The sequence below is a fragment of the Corythoichthys intestinalis genome, chromosome 13, assembly GCF_030265065.1.
Source record: "Corythoichthys intestinalis isolate RoL2023-P3 chromosome 13, ASM3026506v1, whole genome shotgun sequence".
In the NCBI taxonomy this organism is placed as follows: Eukaryota; Metazoa; Chordata; class Actinopteri; order Syngnathiformes; family Syngnathidae; genus Corythoichthys; species Corythoichthys intestinalis.
Genome location: NC_080407.1, coordinates 56081982 through 56109116, shown reverse-complemented (window position 1 = coordinate 56109116; position 27135 = coordinate 56081982). Strand labels below are relative to the sequence as shown.

Below are 27135 nucleotides of genomic sequence, written 5' to 3'. Positions count from 1 at the left end.
CCTTTTTGAAAAAAAAAAAAAAAAAAAAAAAAGCCTTACGATACATGGTTGTTTTTTGAACAGAAAAAAAAGCCTTACTATACATGGTCATTTTTTTTTTTTAAGAAAAAAAAAGCCTTACAATACATGGTCGCTTTTGTCAGAAGAAAAAAGCCTTACTATACATGGTTGTTTTTGAACTGAAAAAAAGCCTTACGATACATCGTCGTTTTTTGAACATAAAAAAAAAGCCTTACAATACATGGTCGCTTTTGTCAGAAGAAAAAAGCCTTACTATACATGGTCATTTTTGAACTGAAAAAAAAGCCTTACGATACATGGTCCCTTTTTGAAAAAAAAAAAAAAAAAAAAAGCCTTACGATACATGGTTGTTTTTTGAACAGAAAAAAAAAGCCTTACTATACATGGTCGTTTTTGTCAGAAATAAAAAGCCTTACTATATACATGGTCATTTTTTGAACCGAGAAAAAAAAAACAAAAAAAACAAAAAAAACAAAAAAAACCCTTACAATACATGGTCGTTTTTGGACAGAAAAAAAAGCCTTACTATACATGGTCATTTTTTTTTTAAGAAAAAAAAAAAGCCTTACTATACATGGTCATTTTTTTTAAGAAAAAAAAGCCTTACTATACATGGTCATTTTTTTTGAAGAAAAAAAAAAAGCCTTACTATACATGGTAATTTTTTGAAGAAAAAAAAGCCCTTCTATACATGGTTGTTTTTTGAACCGAAAAAAAAAAAAACAACCTTACAGAAAATAAAGCCTTATGTTCGTTTTTTTGAAGAAAAAAAAAGCTTACTATCCATGGTCATTTTTTGAAAAGAAAAAAAAAAGTCTACAAAGACTCTACATGGTCCTTTGTTGAAGAAAAACAGCTTTACGTGGTCGTTTTTGTCAGAAAAAAAGCCTTACTTAATCCTGATTATTTTTAATCAGGTGTGTTGGAGGAGGGAGACATGGAAAACACGACAGGAAAAGTGGCACCGAGGTCCGGATTTAGTCAACCCTGACTTAAACCATTCGACTACTGATCCAATGTCCGCTGATAGGATTGCTAAGAAAAATAAAACAAAAATTACTCGGAGTAGTATCAATATCTCCGTGGCCACTTTTTTTTTAATGATTACCTCATTGCCGGAAACGTATATAAACGGGAAGTAAATAGGCACTCAGCCACTCATTCTTTCTTTGATTTGCTATCAGCATCCTGTCGACTGCCGCGCTCCACGCTTGAAAGATGAGGATTCCCAATTGTTCTTTCACATCCTGTTTTTTTCTCACTTCCACTCTGAATTCACGTTTTCAGCGTGCCAACAGCTCGAAAGAACCTTCTCTAAAATGTTAGAGGGGGGCACGTGCAGCTGGAGCCTGGCGCGCAAACATTTCCGATATCTGTGCAGAAAGAGTGCCGTTTGGCTGGAGGTAAGTACCTAAAATTCAGTATAACTCCACAAAGATACCCGTGTAAATTGTCTACTTTCTCTCCACAGACTCCTCTTTATGTAAGTGGCAAAGTGATTTACCCCAAAAATGGCTGACGTTTTTATTTAAATGGCTCGACTGTCTGAACAATGTTTCCTTTTCTGTCGCCACGTTAATCACAGGTGAGACAAGCAAATACTACATGTCCTAATCTCTATTTGTCTTTTAATTTGATTCAGCAGGTGAACAGGCAAGGCTGACACTACTTGCAATGCGCAGTTCCGACAGCTTTTTTTTCTCCCCTTTTTTGTGTGAAGTCACGAGAGCCACTTGTTGGATTTGATCCAGAACGACGTGGGAGGCAGAGTCCGCTAGGTTTGCGCAAGCTGTAAAAACAAAATGACTAACGTGAACGTCTTTTTCTTCGAGAGGCTCCCCAAAGCGGCGTTGGTGTACCTTCTCGCTTGCTGTGCCTGCTTCTACCCAGCAGACGGCGCTGCAGCATAAGAATTTCTCTGATGTCAGCTGCTGCAAAAACACTTGATTTCAAAGGTTTGTTTCAAACATTGTGAACGGTTGGAAGCACGTTCGCTCACCCGCTTTTCCTTGTGTGCAGACCCGCTCACGCTGCCAGATCCTCCACCTGTGAGACAAACTACTTTTACGTGAACATCCACGTGCTAATAAAACTAAAGTGAAACGTGTTGGCTGTATAAATAAACTCACTTGGGTCTTCTCTGCATTAGGTCCACGCTGCTTCACGACTCATCCAACGGAAGCTCCTGTTGGAAAATGTGAGTTTTTCACCGTACCTGCACCCAATATTTCAGAGGTGCAGTCATGAAACCACGCGAGCACTTGGTCAATCCAAGAAAATGAGTCTCACCTCGGCTTCCTCAGGTGAAAAACCTAATTTCCTGCACCTCGACAAGCAATGTTTTACTCATTTTTCCTTCAAGTCTTTGTGCCTGACGTTGAAAGACTGCCATCAAGTCCATCTTTGGTACAGCTATTCTGCAAAAACAATAAATAAATAAATAAAAGTTGACCAAAAATCTCGTTTTAATTTATATATGTACCCTCATTTTCGAACTATAAGCCACTACTTTTTTCCCCTCATTTTGAATCCTGTGGCTTATAGTCCAGTGCGGCTTATTTGATGATTTATTTGGGTTAATAGGTCAAACTTTATTTGACAGCGGCATCATAAGACTATCATAAGAACGTCATAATTATGACATGACACTATCATGGGCATTACTGAATGCTTATGACAGATGTCAATATGTGTCATATTATGTCACTAACTCCATTTCTGTCCAGCTCAGATCTTTTACGTCCATTCAAAAGTGAGATAATTTGCTGGATGACACTAACCGACATCTATAATAAGGATTCACTAATGCTTATGACAGTGTCATGTAATAATTATGACAGTATTATGGCACCACTATCCAAGAAAATGTTACCAAATACAATAGCTAGAAATTAATGAAACAACTGGAACAGTAACTGAAGAAATAATTAGCACAGAACAGGAATTTTGATTGTTATTTACATCTTTAGTGCCGCAATGCATGCTAGGAGGAATGTTGAATGACAACAGTGTTGACAGCAGGTGGCAGCAGAGGTTGACTGTGTCCCCCAAGGGAGCAGTGATGGCCAAATGAAGATTTTTGAAACAATAAGGCTTTGCATCCAATTGGTTCAAAGCTTCATGGTGGTTCATTTGGTTTCATGACAGTTTTATAGTGCCTTTGTCAAATTAAGTGTTACCAGTTAATATCTTTTGGTGTAAATATCCCATAATACAATGAGGACAACTGCGGCTTATAGTCTAGTGCAGGGGTTTTCAACCCAGTCCTCAAGGCACACTGTGGGTCCTGGTTTTTGTTCCAGCCGATCCAGCAGAGACAGTTGAACCAATGAGGCTTCTGCTAAAACAAGCCACACCTGACTGCAATCAACTGATTGCACTTGTAAAACACCAGATTGGGGAAAAAGTGTTGTCATCTTGTTTGGTAAGAATGAAATCCTGCACCCACAGTGTGCCTTAGTGGAATAGGTTGGGAACCCCTGGTCTAGTGCGGCTTATCTATGAACAAATGCCGTTTTCATGTCAAATTTGGTGGCTGGGGGCTTATAATCAGGTGCGCCTTATAGTCCAGAAATTACGGTATATATTTTTTGAAGGGGTGTGGCTATACAAATGACCAGCAGGGAGCATGTTGATAACAAGGAAGTGATAGGTGCGGTCATGCAATTAAATAAGCATGCTGCAAGACGATTGGCTCCCAATGAATGGAGCCATGACGTTATTGGGTGGGGCTATTTACCGTGCTGTGATCTCGTCAAGGCGGGGCCAAGACAAAATTCTAAGGCTACCGATTGGATGGCAAAGTTTTAGTTGTCGGGCAGATTTTCAGAGGCCTCTGCTTGCCATCTATTTTTCAAATTTTGAACCACAAAACCTTTTTTAAACATGAGGGTGCGTTTGGCAAAAAAGACAGACTCCAATTAAAGTTGAATATATTGTACAAAAAAACAAAAACCTTTTTGACAGTTTGACAGGATGCCAATGTCGGTTGCCTGGAGGTGGTGTCACATACCAAAAGCGGGCGTCCGGGTGCTCCTCCCCGATCCTGTCATGGAAACAAGTGACCAGTATATGTTTCCTGCATTTGGATCACAATACAGGATACCAATTAGCTTACCAGCATACTGTAACAAATTACATTTACTGTAACACAGTATACTGAACATAGATTTCCATTTTTAGCCATCTCAAATATTCTCTGGTCTAATAAATAGGTTTTTAATGAGAAAATATTAGGCTCAATACATTTTAAATACAGAATTTAAAAAATAACTATACCGTATTGGCCCAAATATAAGACAGTGTTTTTGCATTGAAATAAGACTGAAAAAGTGGGGGTCGTCTTATATTCGCAGTCTAGACGTTATTCCCATTCACGGCGCTAGATGGTGCCAGATTATCATTGAAGCGATGTTCTGTCATGACAGATCTCCGCTACTCTCAAGTTTAACCAGTTTGCATTATTTTATTGCAATGTTTTTCCTTACTCAGATTAGTTTCAAGACTACAGTTAGACTTCACTTTGATGGCTAATGCAGTTATTGCAATTTTGTTGGTTTATTTACATTTCAAAAACCAGAAGCCATTCATTTACGAATGTGATTGCACTTTAGTTTACAAATTTAAATGTTCAGATATTAAGATTTGAAATAGGCAAAATAACTAGCTTTTTCTCTCAAATATTTTATTATAATCATTTTTTTCCAGATGTACTGTAATTATTTTCTGTATAAAAATTAGTTTTGTGTTCAAAAAGTCTTTTTTTAAACTTGAGTCTTGAAAAAGAGGGGGTCGTCTTCTAATCAGGGCCGTCTTATATTCGGGCCAATACGGTACATTCACTGGAGCAAAAAGGGGAGCATTTCTTACCTTATGTTGGGCAGGTTGACCGACATCAGCAGACGTGGAAGCAACTCTATAAACAAACAAACATAACAGGCTTAGCACTCATTTAACTTAAATCACATCTTTAAAGCACACATAACATTTAGAAATTAGCCAATGCAATCAGACACAAGACCTCGGATTTACCTAAATTTTGGCCTTTTGTGCCCTTCCACTGAAATGGGAGTCTAATACCTTATATTTGTCAAATATTGACATCATTAAAAACTTGAAAGGCAGCTGCACCAAATTAAAACAGTTTGTTGAGGTGATGTCACGTATGTGTCTGACTAAAGCTTCATATGTACCAATAGTATAACATAATAGGTACACTTGAAATTATAAATTTTTTGGGGGTGGGGTGCGGCAAAGCTATACATGACATTTGTCTATATCCTATGATATACTATGACGATATGTAAGCTAGGTCCAGGGCATACCTAATATTTTGGTGGGGGGGGTCACCTTCAGCAAACCTTGGGGGCTCTACTAACCACTCATGACAATTGCCTTCTGACTACAATAGACCACGATACAACTATTATTTTACAATTAAGTCTAGTAGGTTGATTGACCCCCTAGCCTAGGTGACATCTGTCTGTACTGAAGTCTGCTGACTACATTGCTAAGACAGAACACTCAACCAACACTTCAAAAAGTACACATGGAGGATCAAGATGGGCAATATCAACACAAATGTATCAACCTTGCACACAACTTTGCATCCCAATCACTTATTTGAGCTTGAAAATACATGAAATGAAGAGAATGTTTCCCAGTGGGCGGAGCTAAGCAAGGGCTTGAGCATATTGTGAGATCAAATTGTCACATTTTTAGACATGAAATCAATGGCAAGTGTCTTAGGAGTGTGGAGAAGTCGTTCATTGTGCGATCTTTCAGAATCCTTTAAAAACACATAAGGACTTTGGATTGGCAGATATAAGCAATATTATTTAATATATATAGGATTGAGATTTCCATGTTATAACAGATGATCCGCTATTTGAATTTTGAATTGGAAAACGGCATTATTGCGATTAATTAGATTGTGGATGTGCGCCAAATGTATTGATCTGATTTATACACATGAAGATCAAACTAAACACAAAAAATTGATCTTTTCAAGTAGGAATACACATTTGGAGAAATATGCAGTGGAAAATTGCAACATTTCTTACCTTTGTCGTGACTTTTCCTGTGCAGGTTGACGGACGGCGGGAAGAAAGCAGCAAAGAAAATACTTTTGTCCATGTAATCAACCAAACGTCTCTTAGTTGACGCTGGCCTAACTTCAACTATTTAGATCGTGCGAAAAGTCGCACAAAAAGATGTTTACAAACAAACCAACACGCACGCCAAACAAATCCGTTTTCCGTTTCCTGTTCCGGTCTGTGTTTCACTTCCGTGTCGCGAATTAACTTCATAAAGTGGCATCATGGACGTCACAATTTTGATAGCTGTTCATTCATCCTCTCATCGTGAAGAAACTCGTTCATTTATCTGAATTGACATCAGAATAGGTTAGCTCACTGGCGCCCATTTGCAGCGCTAGCCATTTTGACTGATTTGGACCTCATTAATAGCACTTGTGAGCATTTACAGGTCAATTCCTGTTCATTTTTAGGGCATTTACAAGCTGTGGCGGTCCTGGTCTAGATGGTGGGCCAATTTTCACACTAGACTGACGATAGTGTGAAAAGTCAGTACTTCATCAATGCCAATAGCCACTTAAATGAGGCAAAAGATACGAATTGTTTTGATCGGCGACTTCCGCATTTGAAGGAGCTTCCTCTTTCCAATAATTACGCTTAGCAAACAACCTTTGGGGCCACAGCGCCGCTCTGTGGACAATAGTGGTATTGCGTACATTTTTTTAAAATTAAACCTTTTAGGAGTACGGAAGCGTATTGCATTCACATGAAAAAAAAATTTAAAATGGGGAGCTGTTTTTTTTTTAATTAAATTTTTTTTTCAACTCTCCGTTTTTCTGACTAATTTATTCTTGGGGCTGTTTTTTGAATTAATTTTTTCTTAACCCTTCGTTTTTCTGAGTAATTTATTTTGGAAGTTGTTTTTTGAATTATTTTTTTTCATGGTAGCCATTAGCATTAGCAAGCACAGGCAAAAAATAGTTATTTGAAAAACGGCTGTTTGAAGGTGTCGCGAGAGGTGTCTTCCAGTAGTGAACTTGCAGGATGCAGTTTGCGCGAGACTTCCAAGTGCTTGAATTTTGAATGAATATTTTTTCCTCGCTAGCCAAGCTCAGGGAAAAAAAAAAAATTCAAAAAACAAACCCAGAAATAAATTACTCAGAAAAACGAAGTTGGGAAAATAATTCAAAAAACGACCTCCAAAATAAATTAAATAAATAAATTTTTCATGTGACTGCAATACGCTTCCGTATAGGAGAGATGATTCTTAACAGCTATTCTAGTATACAATAGTGGCATAATAACACTCATGGTAAATTCTCACCCTCACGCAGGCTTGTTCTGATTGCATGGAGAAAGTGCTGGAGAAGAAGAAAAGTTAATTCATCTACCAGCCACCGCTAATAAGTCAAACATTTAGGATTAACATATATTCCTATTTTAAAATAGCCACTGTAAAAGCTATTTTTTGTGTGTTGCAATAAACATCCAGGCAGCCATGTCTACTTGTAAATGCTTTAATTCCCACATTTAGACAGATGAAGTGAAAACATTTGAAAACAAGATAACAAAGCAGAACAGTCACACATATTGAAAGTACAGACCGATCTGGATCCCCTCTCTCCGGCTACCTTTCGGTGGCTTCCGGGTTCGAGGGAGGCCCCCGTTTTCAGGCCACGTCAACTTTGTTACAAATGAACAAGTGAGCCTGTGGGCATAATGAAGGCTACCAGAGGAGGAGATTTGTTGTGAGCAAAGGAAGTTAAAACTGACTGTGGTCATCAAAACGGACATTCCTTTGGCTGAAATGCAAGATCTAATCCATGCCAAAAGCCCCCCATAAATGAATAACAAGTCAGGACAGGAAAGAGCCTATTTTGTCTACACAGCTCAAAGAGAGCCATAAACCACTCGGGCCTTCTGGTCACAAACTAAATATTACAAGGGCGGAGCTTAGGGGGTGCTGGGGATTCTGCAGCACCCGGGCCCCCAGTTTGCGATCATAAAGGGGGCATGGTTAGGCTGAAATTGGACGATCATCTTGAAGGGCCCGCAAATAATTATTCGCTAAATATAATTATCCTCCAAGACCCCCACCCACTAGAGCTAGGGGGCCTGTTCATACTCATCGCACCTAGGCCCTGTTCTCATTTGCTCCACCACTGTTTTAAACCATTGATACGTGCGGAATATATGATATTGTTCGCTCAACCTCTTAAATGAGCTTTGTATTTTTTAAGATGAGTCTTTTTACAGTCGATTACATCTAGAACAAGTTAAAAAGCTGTCTGTAATGGTGACTGTCACATTCCTCCACTAGGCGGTGACATTTCACCAGGATTCATTTTTCAAATAGTTGCCCGTCTCATTCTCACTACTTTGCTGCCGTTTCCTCCCAGGTTCACGTGGCGGTCTTCACCCGCCTAATGATGTTTACATTTATGATCCCGGCTGGCATCGTACGTACGTTCGGCTCGCCGCTTTAGTCCTTCGGTCTGGAATATGCAAAGCGACGGCGTCTCCGGGTTCACCCGCAGTTTGAGAGGATTTGCTCAAGTTTGTCGCTAATCCCGCCTTTGACCTGATTCTTCCAAACTGCTTCCTCGCTACTTTGTAAAGGTAGACCAAGGGGCAATAATGAATCATTTTGATATCATTTGACTTCAATTTGTATTGCGTCGTAGTCTAAAGGCATCAAAGCAAAGCCCCGGGGCCCAGATCTGGCCCGCCGTGTCATTTTGTCTGGCCCGCAAACAAGCCAGTCAACAGGGGTATGTTGTCCCGAGCCTCAGGACCATAGGGGCCCCTGAATGACCCTTCATTTATTTTACTTTACATTCACATATTTTTTATTTAAATCATTGTCTGATTAAATCTTATGTTCTACTCAATATATACTTAAAAACTTTAACATCTTTAAAATCTTTTTTTATCCCTTTTTTTGCAGAACGCCACCCCTCTGTCTCAGCAGAGAATGGTTTGACCCCGCTCTGGTGCACTCAAGTGCTACGCATTTTTTTGCCTTTGCCAGTGACTGTAGCTGGAGGAGAGCGAGCCTTCAGTAAAATGAAAAATTTTTTTTAAACTAGCGTTGCTCCACCATATCACTAGGCAGGCTTAACAACCTAGTGATTTTTAGCAAACTGCACTTTATGTAGCGGTGCTCTCAACTCTGCACCGTAGTGTGGAGTGGACGGGTGGATGGCTCATTTGTCGTCAGTACGCCCGGGTCTTCCTTCAGGTTGGGCGATGTGCATAAAAACACAGACACACATCGGATGGAGTTTTGGTGAAACTTTTATTAACAATGGGGGACTCACACCCACTCAACTCAGCGCACAACAACTGTCAACGACTCCTATCTCACACCCTCATGCTCGCCCACGTCTTTGTCTGCGCCAAATTGGTAAAGCCTGTCATATTGTAGGGAACAGTGGCCCCTTGGGAATTCCGGTAACACCATGGTTGAGCGCGAGCTTGCTCAAAAACTGGATTTCATTGAGGTTATAAATGACTTTGCTGTGAAAAAATCTAGGCGCATCACAGTCTGAGGGCTTGATAACCCTAGGGATGTGGCGGGGGCAGGCACAGGATGTTATACTGTTTTGTTGCTTAGCAGGCAGGCATAGCACTCTCAGTTGTATTGTATTGTAGCCTACATGGGACAATAGATGGAAATTGTTTATACTGTGTAACATCGCATTACAGTCTGTTAAATTTAACAGTCCATCTCGAATTAATTCAAAATTTATACTGTCATCGCTTGCAAACTGTTAAAGAATAAGTTAAAGTGACTTTTGCATAAGTATTTCCATGTGGGGACAGGGGTGGGGTGGGGTGGCCCTATAATGGTCCCCGGGGCCCCTGCAGTCTGTTGACAGCCCTGCCTGCAAAAGCAACAAATTTTTGTTTAAAATTTCAAACAAATTTGTACGGTCGTCAATGAAAGAGGGATACAGAAAACGGAGTATGGTCCCTGTTAAATTTGAAAATAAATATTCTTAGCAACAAATATTTTAAATGAATAAGAGGGTAAACAATTGTGAAAATTATGTCTGGAAACAATTACTCAAGTATAAAAATTAGTTTGGGATTAATAGCTCATTTACAAAGATGAATCCGAAACCCCTGTTGTAATAGTGAATTGTTCAGCATTAAGTTTGGTTGAACGCGGGAGTTTTAACTTTTTTTTTTTTTTAATCATCCCATCGTGATGCGCTTGAAGTGTTACTGATGCCCAGAACAGGATGGAACATGCACAGCAAGTCGAGTGAGAGGAAGGCGCTGCTTTCTCCTAGAAGGAAGCGGAGAAAAGATTGCAATCAGGCAATGGGTCAATTGCGCTGTTCCAGAATGTGCGTATATATAAATAAAAATGGATGCAATCAGGGGGCTTTGTGCCGCCGCGACAGCCACTTTCCCCTTCCCCATTCATACGAGGCGAACGATTCATTTACGCGGTTTGTGGGAGCGGCGGGTCATGTTCACCGCCCGCCCGCAGGATTTGAAAGGGCTCACTGATTGGATGTTAAGTGCTTTACACGATGCTAATTGTGCATCCGTGGCAATTAGCTACAGAAACGCTAATTAGTATTCCTCCGGATGCGGTGAACGGCACCTCCCAGTGTTTTTTTGTGCGCTCGAGTGGCAATGAACCATCGCAAAAGCATTTCTTTTTCTTTTTTTTAAAATGCGGTTTCATCCTGAACCTTCAAAAGCAAGCGGCACGCGCCGCGCCAGCTGGCGGGAAGCAAGCAGCCCGGTGCAGGATTAACTGGTAGCAGTACGGCGCTCGCCAGTCTATAAATAGAGTCGACCAACCGACCGCTTCGGGAAATGAACCGTGCCTGCGGCTCCCGAAGGCCCTTGAACAGATTTTTGCCTTTTATTCAATCCTACCTGCGTTCTTATTTATGACAGGTGTTTCATTTGGATTGTCAGATTTATGTTTTTTGTTTGTTTACTTAAAAGATTATAAGGATCAGAAACTGCACTAACAATAGGTGAGTTATGAATTGGTTATTCAAACATCAAAACCACTACAAAAATTTATATATGGCAGAAAACACAGACAAGTCTGAAAAAGCAGTTTCTGCTCTTGCACCCCTCTTTAAAATAAACTGTTGTATTATAAGCCAAAAGAACTGTTGTTTGATAGATGTCTATATGCTGCAATAGCAGATTCATGCCACATTAAGCCCCCGAACTATTTTTAATTTGTCCGTTTTACCCTGGAAACCCCGTTTACAGGCGTCGCGTGACCGTTTTCATTTCAACCCAGCCATAAAAAGGGGCTCAGTAATTATATTTACTTTTCGAAATGTGTCATTTTTAGCTTTGAATCATTGATTGAAGAAAAAAAAAAACTTAAAAAAATTATTCACCCGCATATTTTAAACTTTTAAACAAATTATGTCACAATGAAAAAAATGGTGTCTGTGAAAAAGACATATCTACCTCATAACTATCACTTAATTGTTTTTTTATTTTTTGTGTGTTACCGTCGCATTTTATCCGATATGTTAGATGACAATTAATCCAAACAAAAAGAAAAAAGAAAAAAAAAAAAAACGTTTAAAAGGTTAAATATTTGAAAGAACATCTCAACTTCTGCATCGCGACCCTTGTTATATTACCATGTTTAACCCATAAAATCCCCCAAAACTCCAGCGGTGGCCATTCACCGCTGTGAATCCATTGTGAGTCCATTCATTTATTCACCTTTTGAACTGCTTATCCTCACGAGGGTCACGGGTGTGCTGGAGCCTATCCCAGCTAACAACGGGCAGGAGGCAGGGTACTCCACATGGGGGGGGGGGGGGGGGGGGGGGGGGGGGGGTAGACATCCAATCCAGTCAAAATGAATTGGATGTCTAGCGCCGTCAATGGCAGCTACCTTACCCTGACTTGATGGTGCTTTCCTAAACCACCTCTAGGGGGAAGCACTTCCTCAGTGAAAGCGTTATGACATTCAGAGGTCATTGCATCTCTTTGTTTGGTCCTAGGTGGTCTGATCATTTAAAAATATATGAATAAATACAAAATTCAAAGATCGACCAATGTAAAACTACTTCACCAAACATCAATCACGCTCTAAGCATTTTTTTCCTGTTCTTCACATCTAATATCCTTTGACCGCACGCTGACCACAAGCTTCTTCGAGAGCATCCCGCTGAAGCTCATTTCCTTTGTGCGGAGCTGCTAAATGCGTTTAGTGTTGCCATGGTGACCCGTCTGCACAGCAGACGAGTCAATAATGAAACCTCGAAAAGAGCTCCCGATAACGGACGTTCGGCTACGTTATCGGAGGAGTCGTACGGTTGGAGATAGACGTGGATGACAACAAGTTTCGCTAGCTTTTTGTCTTTGCCGAGCGACGGCCGACTGGTTCCGTTGATTTGCGCCGGGAAAAAGCATCTGCTCGCTCGTCTCTGTCGTCCCCAAACAAGAAAAATTGTGTCAGAAACCTCATTCTCACTTCTTTTCTGCAGCCGGTCGAGAGTTAACACGTGGGCAGAGAACATAGGGCTAGTAGCGGACGGGGTACACGAATAGGCCGTGACGCCCAGGTGTCGTCGTGATTCAAGTGCTGTTAAAAGATCAACAGTAGCTAGTGCTTGAGAAACTGCATTTAATGTCTGTCGCTGTAAATGAGTTCAAATATAACAAAAGTGGCATGATCCAAAAAAGTTGGACTGAGAAATAAGTTAAAGTGATTGTTGCATAAGTATGTTTATGAGGGGGTGGTGGTATTGTCCATTTTTTCATTTATTGTGTGGGTTCCTGGTAATCTTCATTGCACACATTTGCTAGGTGGTACATTTGATAAATTTGCACGAATATGGAGATTGTATTCTTGCCAAGGACGCTACACAGTTTTTAGCAGCACAGTTCCAGTTTAAGTTAAGTAGACTTCTTGCGTTCGGTCTCGTTTCCCTGCGCCTTTTTCCTTCCGAGGCGAATGCACGATAGCGTCCTTTCATTTCCGTCAGCTCGATTGAAAAAGAGCAAAATAGTGGCATTTCGCCGGCCGCCGCTCGAATCCGCCGATAAGCGCGCCGTCATTTCTGCGGACAAAGCGCCGGCTTGAGATTACATCGCGCCAACCGCCTGGCCTGATCTGATCTGGCTGTTGCTTCATCATATAACTGGATGTAACATCCATGCAGTGCCATGTATAACAGACAAAAATGCCTTAAAAATCGGAACAGAAATGAGCGGCAAACGTGCTAAGTACACAGTGGAAAGCTGTCAATGGCGGGAAATATGTCTACTCGCCTGGTGCCGTCACACATTACACTCATGCCAGTCGGTGTCGCGGCAACGTCTGATGATACAAACGTGTGGAGTGATCAAACTTCAAATATGGCTGAAAACACAGAAAAGACTGAAAAGGCAGTTTCTGCTCTTGCACCCCTCTGTAAAAGAAACTGCTGTATTTTAAGCCAAAAGAACTGTTGTGTTCAATAGAACAATGTCTATATGCTGCCATAGCACATTCATGGCACATGAAGCCTCCGAAATAATTTTGTCTGTTTTACCCTGGAAACCCTCGTATACAGACATCGTGCAACCGCTTTTGTTTCAACCCAACCATAAAAAGAAGGTAAGTAATTTAGGGCTGCAGCTATCGCTTATTTTAGTAGTCAATTCATCGATGAACTAGTTAGTTCGAATAATCGAGTAATCGGATAAGGAACATAAAAAAATTAAAATACCTGACCTAAGCCTCAAACAGTATAAAAAACTAACTAAATAAATGAGGATATACGTACGGCAAAAAAGACAAAAGGGTAACCTACATAACAAAAGCTTAAATGCTATGAAATGCCAATAGTTTGCTCTTAAATAGTTCAAACACATATTCCCACAAAAAAAAAAAAAAAACAGCTAACTATACCATACATTTAAACTTAATTAGAAATGCACTAAAAAAAGGGCAGCATATCCACCCATATTAATAAAATTAAATGCAAACACTTTCAAAACAAACCATTACAACCCCACTTTAATTAAACGAATACTCTAAGCAGCAAAATTTTTTTTTTTTTTCTAATCGAATACTCAAGTTAATCGATTAATCGTTGCAGCACTAAAGTAATTATATTCATTCTTCAAAATGTCTGTCATTTTTAGCTTTGAATCATTAATTGATGTCTAATATTTAGTAAAAAAAATTCCTTGTGGAGGCTGGCCTGGCCACAGTAGTTTTGCAGATTATCAAATCCACACAGATTAATGCGATGCTAACTGTGATGCAAGTCAGACTTTTAGTGGCAAGATTAGTGGTGTTTCCCCCACCTCCGCAACATTGACATCGTTTTACATAGATTACAGTAGCTCGCCGAAAAAAGCAACATTTAATATCCCTCCTCTTCGAAAGGGGTAGAGGAGGAGATATGTTGTATTTCTGTCGGCGAGGTTGTGGTCAAGTCATCAGCTAATCAAACATGTTTGAGGGAGAACAAAATGGACCGGCACATTCGGCCAGTGAAAAGTGATAAATGTAACTCTGAACATAATGAAAATAATTTACATAATAATGGTAGGGTCTATTCTATCCTTACAACATGTGGGAAGACAATCTAAATGACCTGTATAATTGAACTCAATGTATAATGCAAATAAGGTGGCCTAAAAATTGGTGGGGTCAATTTGAGCATCCTGAAAAGTTGCTCGTGTTATGTCCCTACTGTCCCTATGCAAACCTACGCCATTGGCTTACATCTGGTGGCAGCTAGCTACATTCACTAACAGGCTAGCATTGTACTCTGACATATCTAAGTAAAATAAACGCTAACTGCACGTTTTTTTTTTTTCCACCAAGTATCGAGACCGTTTTACGGCCATATCTATAAAGAATTTGCGGATTTAAGTATTTATTCACAAGAATTTTATATGAAAAAAGCTCTGTCTTGAGTGATCCTCAGACACTAAATGTAACTCATAGTGTTAGTATAGCACTTGTGTTAGCATTATGCTAATGTTAACCGAGTGTCCTCTTTACCCCTTCTTGCCAAAGTTATCACATTTGATACACTTAGAATTTCCTGTTTTTGAGACCAATTCAGAAGTTTGAAATATCTTTCCTCAAAAAAAAAAAAAAAAATGGATGCAACTCATGCATCTGCTTCCATGAGAAAAAAAAAAAAAAAAAAAACAGGATTTAGAAAGGGTTATAGATATTAGAGCGCTTATTACACACATCTGTTTTCTTTACAAATTTGAAAAAAAAAAAAAAAAGGTTTCATGAAGACCTTATTTTTCAAATTTTGTGATTCATATTGCAGACATTAAGGGGTTAAACTCGTAGAAAAAATTTTAACAAACAGTTCATGTCGTCCGGGTGGGTATAATTAATTGAAAATAATGTAATGTTTTCCTGCTGAGTGTGTATTATCAGGTTGTAACATGTGCTCGTCTGTCAATGTTCATTCGAAATAGTTGGAACCCTTTATTTTTGGTTTAGATTTTACCGATGAAAACATTTTGAGTAAACGTTGACTAAAACTAGACGACGACACATTTTGAAATGACGAAAATATGACTACTCATCCTTATTATCGCCCAAAAGACTAAGACGAAATTCAAACGGCACTGCACTGAACAAAGACTGCAGTGATACTTGGCCCCTAGGGGCAGGGGCGGACTGGTAATCTGTGGGTTCTGGAGGATCACAGAACGGCCGGTGCCGTGGACGGCCGGCGGCCGCCATTCATTATACATCACTGTTTTTATCCCCTCTATCCTCTGATTATCTACAGTTCACATCCAATCCGACAGGTGGCAGCAATGCGCCTGGCTGTTGACTGCCAATCTGATAGACTAGGAACGAAGAAAGCACAGAGTAGCCTTCATTGGTTCCTTCCTTGTGGAAGCAAAATAGCGACGAGCGTTAATGGACAATATGGATGGTGGTGGCAAAAAACAGAAAAGAGCAGGATGGCGCGGAGAAGGTTAGGGAGAAAAAAATTAAACTGGAGAGTGAAGCATTAAAATGTCATAAGTCGACAAATATTTTCGCAAGCAGCAGTCTGGCTGCAACGGCCACGTCGGATAACAACAGCCCAGCTCCCGGCAATGGTGAGAGGGAGCGGCAGCCGCTCTGACGTGCAGCCGGTGCAGGGAGAGAGAAAAGAAGAAGGAAGTAAGCTGGAGGAAGTTCCCCAGACAAGCGCAGAGCAAGTAAATTGGGATGAAGAGGGTTACTTGGTCGGTATACTGGCAATTGTTATCCACCAGGTAGCTACATTTTAAATGAAATAAATGACAATTAAAGGGTTAGTGCCAGCTAATCGATGTACCCGTTTGCAATCGTGTCAAGTTACAGTATGCTCGTCCTACTATCCCACTCTTAAGAAAAAATATTTTAGCCGTAAAACAATGTATGCACACGCAGCATGGCAATATTAATTCAGAAGAAATATAACACAATATTAATAAAATGAATAGTTTTACTTTAAAGTTTAGGTAGTTAAACTGATATGATATACAATATATTTTTAATCATTTATATATCGTTTTGTTGTCTGGTTAATACTTTCCAATGAAGGTTATGTATACAGGATTTGTCTTGAAATGTTTATTGTATTTTCATTGAAATTGATTATTTGTATGGCAGGGGTCTCCAAACCGGTCCTCAATGGCCGCTGTGGGGCCTGGGTTTTGTTTCAACCGATCGAGTACCGACAGTTTAACCAATGACGTTTCTGCTAAAACAAGCAGCACCTGACTGCAATCAACTGATTCCACTTGTAAGACACCAGATCGGTGCAGAGGTGTTGTCTTGTTTTGTTAGAATGAAATAGAATGAAATCCTGTGCCCGCCGCAGCCCTATGTGGAATAGTTTGGAGACCACTGAATTATGGCATAAACAATGAAGTCATTTTATAGACAGAGATATATAGAGATATATTATAATCAATTGGATACCTAAAACTTGCTTTGAAAAATAAATTCTTTAATTTGTTTATTCAGGTTGATCATAGAGCTAGTACAGAAAATGAATCCAACTCCAGTTCAGACTTGCAGTACTTTGAGCGCCCCAAGTCAGACAGTCACAGTCTAGACACATTTTCTTAATTTTTCTCTGAAAGTGCACGAAATTGATGCATTTTACAATAAAATGTAAAAAAAAAAAAAAAAAAAAAAATTCTCCCCGGGGGGACATGCTCCCGGACCCCCCTAGGGGTTCTGTGTTTCCTTTCGTAAAGCGATTCTTGTGGGCTGGGCTGAGTCAAAGTCCAGGGCTGCTTTTTAGTCCCAGTCCGCCCCTGCCTAGGGGTTACATGTGGCCAGTACTTGGCCCCGGTTTCAGAAAAATCCTAGAACCGCCACTGCCTACCAATTCTCCAAGAGAGTGCATTTGGTTCACTAGTGGCGTTTGTGTATTCTTTTGTTAGCTTGTTTTTATTGCCAACATATTATCCTGCTCCAGCTGCTGCAAAGAGACAGGTCCAGGTTTTTATGGGGAGCATAAAAAGTGCGCATTCCCCGTCACCCGCGCCACAGCAGCAAAATAGGAATTGTTACAGGCAGCCTGTTTTGTATGCTCCGCGATGAATTTTGCAACGCGCGTGTGTCTGTGTAGCGCACACGGGGGTGAAACGCCAGCAACAGATAACAGATGGTCCCCCCGCATTAGAAGTGTTTTATTTCCCTGCGGAAGCCAGATATGTCAGGAGTAAGCATGTGCAACATTAGTCATTTGGAATATTCATGCCCCCGCCACCCAACGGTTTTGGCTTTCAGAGGCAAAATACCACCGGTCCGCATAACGGCTGTGAGAAAAGTAGGAAGGTTGCTCCGTTTCCTGAGATTCTGCTTTGTATGCGAGAAATGTAAAAACAGCTCATTTTTAAAGCAACTCCGATACGTCTATCACCCACCGCCAAAGGCAGCCAATGAGTTAATGGCAATAGTGGCGGATACTGGGCTTTCAAACGAGGGGAAGCTGTAAGTGCATCAGCCTGCTGCTTGGTAGGGAAAGGAACTAGAGGGCCAGAAGTCAAGTCTCCAAACTAGGGCTGTCAAACGATTCAAATTTTTAATTGAGTTAATTACAGCTTAAAAATTAATTCATCGTAATTAATCTAAAATATGCCATCTTTTTCAGTAAATTATTGTTGGAATGGAAAGATAAGACAAGACGGATACATACATTCAACATACGGTACATAAGTACTGTATTTGTTTATTATAACAATAAATCAACAAGATGGCATTAACATTATTAACATTCTCTTAAAGCGATCCATGGATAAAAAGACTTGTCGTTCTTAAAAGATAAATGTTAGTACAAGTTATAGAAATTTGATATTAAAACCCCTCTTAATGTTTTCATTAAAATTTGTAAAATTTTCAATCAAAAAATAAACTTGGAGCTCACCATTGTTGTTGTCAATAATTACACCATGCTCACTCATTGTGCTTAAACCCATAAAATCATTTGGACCCAAGCGCCAGCAGAGGGCGCCAAACACCAGAAAATAAGTAACAAGTGGACATTACACTGCTGTCATTTTAATCTGTTTGAGCAGGGCATGTGCGTTAATTGCGTCAAATATTTTAACGCGATCAATTAAAAAAATTTAACGCCCGTTAAAGCGATAATTTTGACAGCCCTATTCCAAACACAAGCAGTTAAGCCTGAACGATAGATCCTTTAAACATCGCCATCGCGATGTGGCGCATGCGCAATAGTCCCATCGCAATGACGTGCGATAGTTTTTCTTCATCCCACAAACTTCATGTGCTCGCACAGCCTCTCTCCCTCCCTCTCCCAGCTCTTTGTTCCTTAGTCACTGTGGCACTCGCTTAAAGTTAACGATGTTGACAGATGGTTGTCTTTGATCTTGCCAGAGAAGCAGACTTCACATGCCCCTCATACGTCAATCATCGTTTAACTTGTTAAATAATTGCAGCACAAGGAAGCACGCTGGAATTAATGTGCGTGTGTGTGTGTCGAGACGTTCGAGGCAGCCGGACATGTTATGTCGTGGCAATAAATGCTAGAAGTGATCTTGAGGAGTTTGTCATTTCTACATGTCACTCCAGGAATCACAGCCAAGGTAGGTAAACAGAAGCATTTAATAAAGCCAAGCATTTTTTTACTACAGTACTTTCTTCCTGTTTAAAAATGATTTGGTGAGATAGTAATTTCTAAAACGGATCATAATTATTACATTTGAAGTGCTTAAAAACCATTTATTAAAATATATTATGTACACATTTTTAAATGTGTATATATTGTGGGGGAAAAAAAGTGAAAAAAAAAACATGTCTTATGTGTATCTCTTTGCAATGCTAAATCTAAATAAATACATTAAACACAAAAAAAAATTGGGGGTGGGCGTGGGGGGTTGCGGTACTTTGTGGTTTTTCACTTATTGCGGCGGGCTCTGGTCCCCACGAAAAAACGAGGGATCACTGTACACTCTGGTCACGGTGAATCATCCAAAGTCTTTCCAAACACCTATTCAAGTCATCTATTGAATACCCCCCCCCACAAAAAAAAAAATTATAATATATATATATATTTCTTTTTAATATCACAATATATCGCAACCCCCCAAAATCGCAACAATAGTTTTTTCCAATATCTTTCGGGCCTAAAAGCTGTTACAATAGAAAAAAAAGCCCACCAGAAATCATCTCGATTTTTCACAGGATGATCATGAAAGTCACCGGTTCAACTCTGAACAACGCAATGACAATTGAAAAAAATGCCTCCCGAGGATGTGAAGACCACAAGATCACCGATTCGTGGTCAATCAAAAAGGGCCAGCCAGCCGGTCCATCGGCCCCCAGACGTTCGATGGCTAAGAAGGACATGTGGTGGCCAATGAGTTAAAACAGCATGTCAAACAGTTCAGATGCCGCATCTACAACAGACTGGAAAGAGCAAGCGATGAGACTGGCAAGAACGAGTCCATTATCTATCTCCTATACCGTCTGGGCTAGTGTTAGCCTGCCCTGCTGTATTGCAAGGACATCATCGGTTTCAATGGGATATCTTCAAAATCAAAAGTGACGCCGAACCCTCTCGTGTCAAGTCTTTTATTTTCCCCGTCTCGGAGCTCGCAAAGTGGCCAGAGGCGTCACTTTGCGGAGGCGTGCCGGTCCTTTAAACGAAACGGCGACAAGAGGCGAAGGGACGTCAGGCGTGGGCTAACCCTGACCGAGCGCAATCTGACGGCAATTATCTCGGCGTCTACTTGCTAATTATAATCAAGGGTGACAGGTGCCCGAAACAATTTCGAGAGCCCGCCAGCTTCTGCGCGGCGTCGTCTCGACTCTGGTGAAGATAAAGATGGCTCGCTTTTGGTCACCGGCTAGCCATTTTGCACAAACTTGAATGCATAACGTTTGCTACTAGCTTGTCCCCCCCCCCCCCCCACCCCTATTGGTTAATGGCTCATTTCTGGCCGCGCGCTGAAATATTCTCCAAATCAGAGAGTGGAGTGGCAGCCTGTTCCAAGCGCCGCTTTCATGCCCACAGATGGCTCAAAAGTAATCGGGCAAAAAGTTTCTGCAAAAGCCAACTCTCGTTAACGTTTAACGCTTCGCTGCGGTAGGAAAGATTTCGTTTGTTAACCCTACGGTTGCCCCTCAACTTTTATTACTTCTAAGTTGGCCCCTTTTTGTCAATGCTTCTGCTAAAATTGCCATATTTTAGCAAAAAGTTGCCAGGAGTCCTAATTTTCTCAACCACTGACGATAACAGACGTCCAATCGCATGGCTTTTTTCCTCCTTCACCTGTGAGTTTTTTTTAAAAGTGACGAGTTGCTTGCAGTACGCCATTAGACGTTTGCTTCCATCAATGGCGGCAGGCCATGTGATGTATCGTGGTAGGAAGACAAAACACTGATCACAACCTTTGTCGGTCGCCTCAGCAACCGCTGCCTTGGCGATTGATCCGTTCCCGCGGGGAAGAGGACATGCGTGAGTTTACCGTGCTACATCTTCGCACATTAAAACGGGATTACAAGAGTCGTCGGTGGCTGCGGAGGATATCAATTTGCCTCGCGCGCATTGTACATTTTGCGGGAAGAAAGCTTTTCAAATATTGGACCGTTATCACGGATGAATGAGAAACGTCATCAAATCGGTTTACAAATGAAGCGAAGCGGCCGCCTTTAGTTACGGATGTAATGCTTGTTAATCTGTCTGCGATAGGGTCAAAAGAACAGGAAATTTGTCAAATGACGGGAAAATGTAACTATATCCAGCTTTGATTGCTTGTTCTGGACAGAACGCTACATTTACCACTTCATTATGGATCACAGGTATCAAACTCGGGGGCCAGATTTGGCCCGTCAAGGAAAAAATATTAGCCCATTTTTACATCACAAACGCTACTCGAAGGTGCTTACTAATTTTCTGTCCAGAGGCAATGAGTGTTTGGCAGTTGACAGACGATGGGTTCGAGAATAGCGCACGTGTTTTGTGCTTTTTCTTAGCAAAGATTTACCACACAGGACGTGCTGGCACTCTTTCTTTAATAGCACATATAACTTTAACATTAACACAAACGTACGGCTCTCGGCAGGCCGTGTCTCTAACTCAGGGGTCCCCAACCTATTCCACTAAGGCACACTGTGGGTGCAGGATTTCATTCTTACCAAACAAGATGACAACACTTTTTCCCCAATCTGGTGTTTTACAAGTGCAATCAGTTGATTGCAGTCAGGTGTGGCTTGTTTTAGCAGAAGCCTCATTGGTTCAACTGTCTCTGCTGGATCGGCTGGAACAAAAACCAGGACCCACAGTGTGCCTTGAGGACTGGGTTGAAAACCCCTGCTCTAACTCACTCCCGCATCATGTGAGCAAAACAACATTGGCACCGTGTGCACTTTAGGGTGCCTTGGATAATTCTGTATCAGAATATTACAGCACATACTTATGACTCCAGGCTGTTTGTCCCTGCTCATTCAATTAGACCAGGGGTTTTCAACCCAGTCCTCAAGGCACACTGTGGGTCCTGGTTTTTGTTCCAGCCGATCCAGCAGAGACAGTTGAACCAATGAGGCTTCTGCTAAAACAAGCCACACCTGACTGCAATCAACTGATTGCACTTGTAAAACACCAGATTGGGGAAAAAGTGTTGTCATCTTGTTTGGTAAGAATGAAATCCTGCACCCACAGTGTGCCTTAGTGGAATAGGTTGGGAACCCCTGAATTAGACAATGCTTACCAAAGCTTGCTAACGTTTCTGTGTTTGCTATACCTGAATGCTAGCCTCGTTCCCATCCCCACTGTCAGCCAGCAAGAATGCTTCTGCCATCTTGAGGACGGCAGACGCTTTGAGGGTGACGGGAGGAGTAGGGGGACGAGGCTACCTGAATGCACCACCAGGATAGCTGCGATGGAAGTGATCATGATTGGCTGAGGGTTCGTGTCATGTGTCATGGTAAGCCAACCGGAGCCGGTGTATTCACACACACAAACCGGAACAGCGCGTGCAGCAAACACACACACGCAAAACAGATGCAAAGGGATATGATGGCAGAGCATTCAGAGGAAAATTTAACTTTTACGAGGTGGAGATATAAACACTATTTCAAGTCAAAATACTTGAAGTACAGTAGGCTATGTCTACTTCATTCATCCAACGTAGTAACGCATAGTCACGCACATTGTCTCGTTGCCGAAACGGTGACAAAATCCGAACGGAGGAAAAAAAACTAGGGCTGTCAAACGATTAAAATTTTTTAATCGAGTTAGTTACAGCTTAAAAATTCATCGCAATTCAAACCATCTATAAAATATGCCATATTTTTCAGTAAATTATTGTTGGAATGGAAAGATAAGACGAGACGGATATATACATTCAACATACGGTACATAAGTACTGTATTTGTTTATTACAACAATAAATCAAGATGGCATTAACATTAACATTCTGTTAAAGCGATCCATGGATAGAAAGACTTGTAGTTCTTAAAAGATAAATGTTAGTACAAGTTATATAAATTCTATATTAAAACCCCTCTTAATGTTTTCGTTTTAATAAAATTTGTAACATTTTCAATCAAAAAATAAACTAGTAGCTCGCCATTGTTGATGTCAAGAATTACACAATGCTCACCCATAAAATCAGTCGCAACCAAGCGCCAGCAGAGGGCGACAAAAAACAAGTAACAAGTAGACATTACACTGTGCTGTCATTTTAATCTGTTTGAGCGGGGCATGTGCGTTAAATGCGTCACATATTTTAACGTGATTAATTTAAAAATTACCGCCCGTTAACGCGCTAATTTTGACAGCCCTAAAAAAAACGTAATGCACGAAAAATGCACAGATTTTGAACGAACGGAGCACACATTTAAAAATCAGTGCTCACTTGTACAAATTCCGCCGAAACCGTACAACTAGACAGGTATGCGTTTGTCATCTTTTAGATACTCGCACTACAACACTGTTGCAGTGTATCACTTTTTTTCATGACGATGTCGAGACGTTAACGAGCTAAAATCCTGTTTTAGGAGACAAACGTAATGAGCTTAAGGCTAGTTTTCGTTTTTGTGTCACTCGTGTGACGTTCCTTTGTTTCCGTGTTGGAATCTGTCGTAATTACTGTGCGGTCAAAGGGAAAACAGCAGGTTTTGAAAGCGCGTCTATCTCAGTCAATGGCAGTTGAGTAAATTGCTTTCTTTTATCCTGGTCATTTCCATGAGGAGAATGTATCTGCCGACAGAGTCCGGTGCCTCGCCAGCTTTGACGGCGTTCGCCCCGGAAAAATCGGCGCGCAGAAGTAGGTCAGCTCTGAGGCATTTGTTACATCAGCATCATCATCATGCATATTCATCAACATCGAGCACTTGTTACCGAGTCAACTGACTCCACGCAGACACTCGATTCCGTTGTCCTTAAACCATTACGGGATGAACAGCATATTGCGATGTTTTTGACTTTCAAAAGAGTGATCATTTGCGCGCACGACGCCAATTAGACGCCAAGTCGAGGTGGTTGCCGGGTAGGCAGCCGGCGGGGTTTCAGACTTCCCGGCTAACACTTACTCATAAATTCAAGTACGGTGTTAAACCTTAATCACGCATGTGTATTAAAGTTCACATTATGAACTTGATACAATCAGTTCAGATATTCAAAACGATAAAAGGACTTCAGAATTTGATTGATGTCTACTCTTTAGTTAGCTGTCGCTTTACGGAGCCATTTAAATTGGCACATTTTGCAGGAGTGGGCTTTTTCCAAGAGACACGATGAGTTTAGTGTTCATCTTCACGCGTCACAGCCCCGAAGATGATGACTATCTGCTAGCATCAAGTCAGCTGAAGGTCATCGGACCTACTGGCACCCTCTCAGCGATGCACCCTGCCTCCCCGCTTTCATCACCCTGGAAGCGTGATCTTGAAAAGATATGACATTGACAGACAAATAAACCAGCAGCCTTCTATCTCGCGTGCTCGCTCGCTCGCTCCCTCCCTCCCCCTGCCCTCAAGTCCACAAACTAAACGATCTCTGCTCGCCAATAATAAAGGAACAAGAGGCATGTGCCGCTCGGTCGTTCTTCAGCTGGCCAATATTGAAGAAAGAAATTGCCCTCCCCGAGTTGGCAGAGCTGCGTGCGTGCATTATTTATAAAATGGAAGTGGCGCAAAAGACACTTTTACAGTTTTTGAATGTAATGCTCGGGCTTATTCCAAGTTCTAGTGCGCTTTGTCTTTATTTATTTATTTATTTATTTTTTAAAGTTCCAGACATGTTACAGTACTGCACTATATACAGTACTTCCTCTTACGCTTTTTACGCTTTAAAAAAATGCCACTTAGCAAAATCAATTTTGCCGCATGGCAAAAAAAATTGCCACATGGCAAAAAAAAAAAAAAACACATGGCAAAATCAAATTTGCCACATGGCAAAAAATGCCACATGCCAAAAAAATGTATTAAAAAAAAAAATGCCACAAGGCAAAATCCATTTTGCCACATGGCAAATACCACTTTTGGTTCTCGCTGTCTGTCGCCTTTTTTCTCCCGACACTCACTCCAGTCTGTGTTGTGTGATCAGCCATCGCTATTAACCTGCTCCTGACCAATGAGCGCAGGCCAATAGTAGCTTTTAATCAATGCCAGAGCAGCTTTTTCATATGGAGGAAAAACAAACTAGGAATAGGAGAAAATGTCGGCGGTTTCGGAATATTTCAGCGCTGGGTACAATGGCTGGGGCTGAACCGCAGCAACAAGACCTGGGCAGTGGGACGAGAAGAGTGAAGCAGCAAGACAGATGTCCGAAAAAAAATTACCGAAATGACTGTTGCACAAAGAGGGAGGCTAATAGAGAGAGACTGGATGCTGTGGTCAATTATTATCGTTATTACTTATAATTTCATGAAAGTTGCACTGTTCAGCCTTTAAGAGGTTAAAAAGTTTAGTATTATGAATGTATTTTTTACTGTTGGGCTAGTATTACAACTGTTTTAATTTCACCAATTTAGCACTATTTTAGCCTTCGAGAGCCAAAGGTTTATTCAACGATTGTCACCCATACCAGATATGCAATGAAAAAGTTCTACTGGATTAGTCTTTTTCCTGTTTCGCAAAGGTAAGCAGCAACCTGACAAAGCCATGATAGCAATGATTTCACATCCAAGTATGTAGCTCTTTGAAAAACAAATCTATATTCATATATACATTAGTATATGGCGGAAAACACAGACAAGACTGAAAAGCAGTTTGCTCTTGCACCCCTCTTTAAGATAAACTGCTGTATTTTAAGCCAAAAGAATGGTTGTGTTTGATAGAACAATATGTCTATATGCTGCCATAGCAGATTCATGGCGCATTAAGCCCCCGAACTATTTTAATTTGTCCGTTTTACCCTGGAAACCCCAGTTTACAGACAACCGCAACCGCTTTTGTTTCAAACCAGCCATAAAAATGATATTTTTTATCCAAAATATGTCATTTTTAGCTTCGAATCATTAATTGATGTCAAATATTTCGTTAAACAAAAAAACGACTTTAAAAAATTATTCTCGCATATTTTATACAAATTACGTCACAATTAAAAAAATGGTGTCTGTAAAAAAGTCACGAATATCTACCTCATAACTATCGCTTTTTTTTTTTTTTTGTTACTGTCACATTTTCTCCGATACGTTAGATTAATAATTGATCCAAACAAAGAAAAATTGAAAATTAAAAAAACGTTTAAAAGGGCCAATATATGAAAAAGAACATCTCGACCACTCCGTGATGTCTGCGATTTCCGCATTGCGACCCTTGTTATATGACCATGTTTCACCCATAAAATCCCCCCAAAATCCAGCTGTGGCCATTCACAGCTGTGGCCTGACAGTCAGTGATACATTCAACATGGAGTTTTTGGATAGAGACAAGTACGCGATAATATCTCGTTAAAGTCATGGCGTCTGTAATCCTGCTCTCGCGTGTTTTCACTTCCAGATAGGGTTTTGCTGTTTAAAAAAAACTTTTTTTTTTTTTTAAATGCCCTCCTGTTCAAAAATTTTCTTCCCCCAGAAAATTGAGATTTTATGCTTTCCAATGATGTATCACACATGCATATCGCACAATTTTGAAATTTGGCCAAATTTAGCTCAGAGCGGAACTTCAAATCACCTGAGTGTTTTCCGCCATATATATGTAGTATATATATAAATGGAGTGGTATCGGTATCTGCCGATACTACACAGCCAGGTATCGGTATCGTGGCCAAAAAATGGTATCGGTGCAACACTAGTGATCGGCCCGATTTCCGATCACGTGATAAGGGACATCCCTAGTAAACTGTAAAGAAATAACATTTTGTCATCACGAAGCTCAGAAAAATGGCTGTCCATTTGCTAATCGATGAGTCAACTAACGGCCCTAGTTTTCGTCGCAAATCACGATCACTGACAGGCTAGGATCCTCCCGCACAAAACAGATTGGTCGTCTAGCGTCGTCAACTACAGCCAAAAGAGTGAACGTCGCACTCCTGAAACGACAAGCGAAAGGAGCTAATGTCGCCAACGTGACTAACTCGACTGCTATAAAGTCACGTGAATGTCTTTTGGTGAGACATTTTGTCATGGACGGCTGTCACTTTTGATG

General features: G+C 40.7%; 1 long non-coding RNA gene across 4 annotated transcripts; it reads right to left on the bottom strand.

Moving 5' to 3' along the window:
• Positions 1-772: 772 nt before the first annotated feature.
• Positions 773-6682, bottom strand: LOC130928861 (uncharacterized). 4 transcript variants are annotated; one of them, XR_009066744.1, is made up of 8 exons: positions 6084-6682; positions 4891-4936; positions 3977-4099; positions 2311-2438; positions 2151-2236; positions 2021-2079; positions 1881-1952; positions 773-1810 (listed from the first exon to the last, which is right to left on the bottom strand). It is a non-coding gene; the product is annotated as an uncharacterized LOC130928861 (long non-coding RNA). The 4 variants fall into 4 exon arrangements; XR_009066743.1 differs by having other exon boundaries at positions 4034-4099; XR_009066746.1 differs by having other exon boundaries at positions 1881-1949; positions 4034-4099.
• Positions 6683-27135: the final 20453 nt, after the last annotated feature.